Genomic DNA, 5,772 nt, shown 5'->3' on the forward strand with positions numbered 1-5,772 from the left:
GGTAAGCAAGCTTACCTTTTCCATGTTTCCAAAAAGAAATCATTAAAAAGGAGGTGATGCAATAATAAAAAGGCTTCACTTTGGTTTGTAGTTATTTTGCACGCATTTTCTTTGTCTCTTTTTCAAAACCTCCCTGGATAATAGAGATTATTACAGTCAGACGCTTCGCTCTGGAAAATCGCTCTTAAAGGCTAACTAGAAAAGTTCAAGCTCGGGAATCAAGAAACATCGTTTCTCGTGTTTTGTGAGTATCCTTTGATTTTTACCTTTGTTTCAAAAAATATAATTTAGTTTGATTTTCATGAAAACCCTAGAAGGGGATGAAGAGAATATCATCCTCATTTAGAGATTTTTTTTTTAAAAATGAAATTCACAGGTTATGATTAGATCAGAGATTAAGTGGCAAAGCTAAACTTTTGTCCAGAAGCCCTGGCCCATGCTTTTCCCTTTATTAAGCTGCTGAAGGTGAACCTCATTAGTTATCATCAAGGACATCATTACATCAATAGCTACAAGGAACCAAGAGCTCACGGGGCAAAGTATTATTAAATACTCCTTTTATACAGACATATTTAATCTTCGCTCAAAACCACATGTGATGCTGCTTGGTTACAAGGTACATAAAAACCCCTCAAGAAAACTAACTGAATGTAACAATGTGGAACCTGAACCAGAAAGTCCTTGAAGTGGATAACTTATCTTTACCATAGAGCAGTAGTAAGGGTCAGAGTTTGGCATCAGATGCACCAGGGTTTGGATCACAGGTCAAGTATCTACTCAATGTTTAACAACCCGGGGCCACTTGTTTCACCCTCTTGAGCTCTCCTTTCCGCTCATCTGTAAGATGGACAAAGTACATCGCATTGCTTTGTTTTATGTATACTTGGTTCAAGCTAAGATCTGTGTTTCCCAAGATCCTTTTCACTATGTGGTTCCAGGTTACGGTTTACCAAAAGAAGAACTTGCTTGGGATCAGGAATATGAAGTAAAGCAGAAGTCCTTACTTTTAGTAGATCACCATGATCAGACATGGTCGAGGTTGAGTGTGGAGATGGAGATGTCTGGCAGTTTCAGCTTGTCCTTTCTCTCTTCCATTCCACATGGAACTCATTTTCCTAGTTACTGGCCCTGATGACCAACAGTAGCTGCAGGCCTACAACCAGGTGCTTGGCTATGGACTCACAAAAGCAATAGCCGCACAGGCATCGGCGTCGCGTAGAGCTATCCCATTGCAGCCTGACTGGTGGCCAAAAGTGCTGGGCTTCGTGCACTGAACTGCAAGCTCTGATGTGTCCATTTATACCAGTCCTTCAGGCTGACTGGTCGGTGCTGGTTTCTTGGTCTCCTCTTCCAGACTTTCATTCCCTTGGCTCCTCTCCTCGTTGTGTAAGGTCTAATTCATGTAACAACTGCTGTAATTCCTTAGGACTTATAATGACTTTGTTTTCCTGTCTTAGCTTTTAGTAACGGAAAGATCTCGATGTTTCCATTATATAAAGACTGAATAAAACTTGGTATAAAGTAAAGGCACAATAGATGGTACTTGTGATCATTGTTATCTAAATGTTGTGTGAACTTCAACTCATGATGCTTTTCCTTCTCTTTGTGCTTCTGCTCTATTATGTTCCCTATATCAACTGTCTTCTTTATAACTTCAGTTTGCACCTGGGGATATATTTCCATTTAGGCCTTCTTCAATTTCTTTCATCAACGTGCTATGATTTTCAGTTATCTTATGCAGAGTAAGTCATTATTTATTCCATAAAATCTGTTTGAACAACAGTTAAAAACCATTGAGAGAGAAAGAAGGACTCCAAAAAACAAAGAAACTCATAAAACAAGCATGGCCCCAAGAACCACAAGACAAGATTGATTAGAATGTCGTAACCATGGATATTGTTGACTTGTTTCCAAATTCAAGTGGAAAGTATACACTATTTTTTTTTCATTAATGTGCTATTAGCTTTAGGTGTTTTCCCCATAGGTATTCTTTTTCAGATTAAAGAACTTCACACGTAGTTCCAATTTAATTTACAGAGAGATGTTAAAAATATCCTGAATAGATGTTGAATTTTATTTTTAAAAGCTTTTTTTTTTGCAGGTGCCTAGGTGACTCAGTCAGTAAGTGTCTGCCTTCGGCTCATGTCAGGATACCAGAGTTTTGGGATCAAGCCCCAAGTTGGGCTCCCTGCTCAGCAAGGAGTCTGCTTCTCCCCCCTCCCTTTGCCCTCCACCCTACTCATGCAGTCTCTCTCTCTCTCTCAAATGCATAAATAAAATCTTAAAAAAAAACTTATCTTGCATATATTGAAATGACTATATTTTTTTTCTCCTCAATTTTTTTTCTGTTAAAGTAGGGAATTCCACTGAGTGATTTTCAAATATCAATCCAATCTTGCATTCTGAGAATAAACCACACTTAGTCATAATGTACTTGTCTTTTTATATATGCTGAGTTTTCATATGTTATTTTTTAAAATTGGAACTTCTCAAGATGAATGCTTATTGATTTTTCATTTATTATTCTTTTCTAATAGGCACTTATACAGTTCCCACTAAGTACTGCTTTAAACTGATACATCATATTTTCATTGTTTTATAATCATTTCGAAATATTTTGTAATTTTCTTTTTGGTCTCCTCTTTCATCCGTTGGTAATTTAGAAGTATTTTACTTCAATTGTAAAGATTTGGCGATTTTCTTCTTATTTTTCTGTTATTGATTTCTAGTTTAATTCCACTATGGTCAGAGAATATATTCTATGATTTTATACTTAAATTTTTGTAAGCCTTCATTTGTGTCACAGCATTTAGTCTATTTTGGTAAATATTAGTGATACAGATTATTGGTACCTGAAGTTTATCACAATAAGTTTCAATAATGACTTACTGATTTCAGATTATCATGTTCTTTAATTAGGTTCCTAAGTAGAAGACCAATAAAAACAAGTTTATAACTCTGGCTTACAAGATGAGTGTTTTATACTATGAGTTAGAACAGGTCTCTTAAATTTAGCTATTTCTTTGTTGTGGGTGGCTGTCCTGGGCATTTAGCAGCATTGTTGGCATCTATCCACTAGGTGCTACTACCAGTCCTCTGTCCCTCAATGGGACAAAAAACTGTCTCCAAACACTGCTAAATGTCCTCTGAGGGGCAAAATCACCTCCTCTTGTGAATTACTGATCTATATAAAGAAACACGTTTTTATGAAACCAATGTACCTAGATAGATATATTTTTGTTATAAAATAGTCTGGGTTTTATTGTAAGGGCATGGCTGCATGTCCAACAATAATTACTATTTCTGGCTGAAAATATGTACAATAGTACTTACATGACAGAGCAAAGTAATAAACCAAAATAATTTAAGTAAAAACCTTTTTTTGTGTCATGAACAAGCTCTAGAATTCAAGATAATGTAAATATCAGTAAGGAATACCCATTGATCTCCAAGTGAAAATAAATGCTATAAAACAATTCTCCAGAGAAAGAGAGAGTTGACTTCATGGAAACCAAACATTAAAATAAACCTGAATATGCAGGGTTTTTCTCTACTTCAGATTTGCCTGCAGATTTGGTCCTTTTTAAACAAACCCCCATGGTGAGTTTATCAAAATTAAAAGCTTGACTGTCCCAGTATATATTTGGTTATAAGAAATAGAGCGATTTCTTAATTACGAAGTACCACTCATATCATCTTGGGAATATGTCTGAAGCCTTCTTCATTGAGGTATTGTATTAGAAAAGAGACCATTTCTATTTTCAAAATGTCAACTAGATGGTGCGCAACATACAATGATGCTCCAGTAGCTATGAAACTTCAAACAAATGCAAGTAATCCTGATGTGTCATGGGTGGGAATCATGTGACACACGCTATTCTATGCTCTATGCCTAGGCAGACATCACAAACCAATATGGCACTGCTTTCCCAGGGAGCCTACATGTGTCCTCAGCATCCTTTTCAATAGAAGATTCCAGGAAGCTACCACCATTAGATCAGAACAAGAAAACTTTGGGTTATCTCTGCGTCTCCATATATGGCCTTTAGATTCTTCTCCTCATACTCCGGTTCATCTCATTTATTCAGTGATCTTCAAGAGGAATAAAGGAGAAAGGGCATCTGTTAACTCTCTAAAATAACGCAGATTCTCTGCTTGAGGATACAAGATGGACCACCAGGTTCGTGTGACAGTTTGAGAACCCTGTTCTGGACAGTGGTATAGCTACTACAGCTGGAGAGCAAATGCATTTCTGAATATACCTACACTTTTCTGGTGAGAGGCTATAGTATTTCCCCATATTTAAAGTAACCCTCCTCGCGATGTGAGTTGTTCCCAAGCATGGGAACACCTGTTTGTCTTGGCAGAAATTGATTGTGTTGCACAGTCTCGCACAGAATCATCCAGCTCATAAATAGATTCAGTGACAGAATGTATGGAAACTCAGAGCATATCCAAGAGGAAGAGAGGAAATGGTGGAGGAGTGACTCAGGGATGAATACATCCAGGTAGCCTCCCCCCGACAGAATGCCAACTGCATGACAGAAAAGGGTAGAAAAAAAAGCCTTGATTAAAGAAGAAAGACAAAGCAAAAACCCAACTTTTGCTCCAAATCAACACACATGTCTTCATTCAAGAGTCATTTTAAAGCTGCATTTCTGTATCCTAATACTCTTTTCTCTTATTTTACTAGGGATACTTTTCCTTTTTTTAAGAAATACAAGCCCAGAAACTAGCATATATTTTGTCCTGGAAATGACAAATTGTTAAGAGCCCCCGAGTACATCTTTAGCATTGTGAGGTGAAAACCCATTCTGCATTATTCCAAAATAACTGCAGCAGCTAAGGATTGAGGAAGTAACACGTTAAACGCCTGGAAAATAAACGGGGAGAATTGTGAATTTTTTTAATGTGGAGTTTTTAGCCTGAGCTCAAGTTATAAATATCAGCAAATGTTCTATCGTGCTTTGTTGCACGCCTCTAGTGCAATTTGTTCAGTGCTTCGAGATCTGAGACAGCCATATATTTTACTCTCACTGCTAGTAGCCAATTTGCAAGAAAGCAAGTAATATAAAAATGGCTATTTACTCTGTTACAAGTGGTACAGTCCATTATCACTCTCCACTGATGTCGTTACAAGGATAGCAAATCAATAATCAGTTCTCATTCCCTAACTGGGTAAACCATCTGCTTCTGTTATCATAAACCAGGCTCGATTTTTGAATGCAACCTTTAGTGCTGTGCTGGAAGCTGATTCATTTGATAAAACCACAGACATCACCAGGGGAAAATTATTCCTTAATTACCTTTCTCCAAAATTTAAACGGTTAAGTGCTAAGGAATTTCTTTGCAAAGAGGAGAAACCAAAAGGACAAGGCATTGTAAATGTATCAGCAAAGAGGACTTTGGCTACATGGTCAAATTACGGAGTCCATCTTGCACAGCTTTTTTCTTTTCTTTTCTTTCTTTTTTTTTTTTTTTTTTTTTTGCACAGCTTTTTCTGAATTAAGATGGCTCAAGTAAACATTAGCTTTACGTTTGTGAAGCCTCGTTTGGACATTTTTTTTTTCACAGCCTGTGGGATATTGTTTCTGGAGCAGACATTGAGATCAAGTACACACAATCCTGCAAACTAAGACAGAAATTGTATAGATTGCTGGTTAAAAAAAAAAAAAGTAATAAGAATAATAATGGCTCAAGCCCAAGAGTATGGAATAATTTCTTTGTTTTGCATAACTCAGTTTAATTGGTGATTCTTAGCCTCCTTCCACC

Source organism: Vulpes vulpes, chromosome 11 (genome assembly GCF_048418805.1).
Source record: "Vulpes vulpes isolate BD-2025 chromosome 11, VulVul3, whole genome shotgun sequence".
Classification (NCBI taxonomy): domain Eukaryota; kingdom Metazoa; phylum Chordata; class Mammalia; order Carnivora; family Canidae; genus Vulpes; species Vulpes vulpes.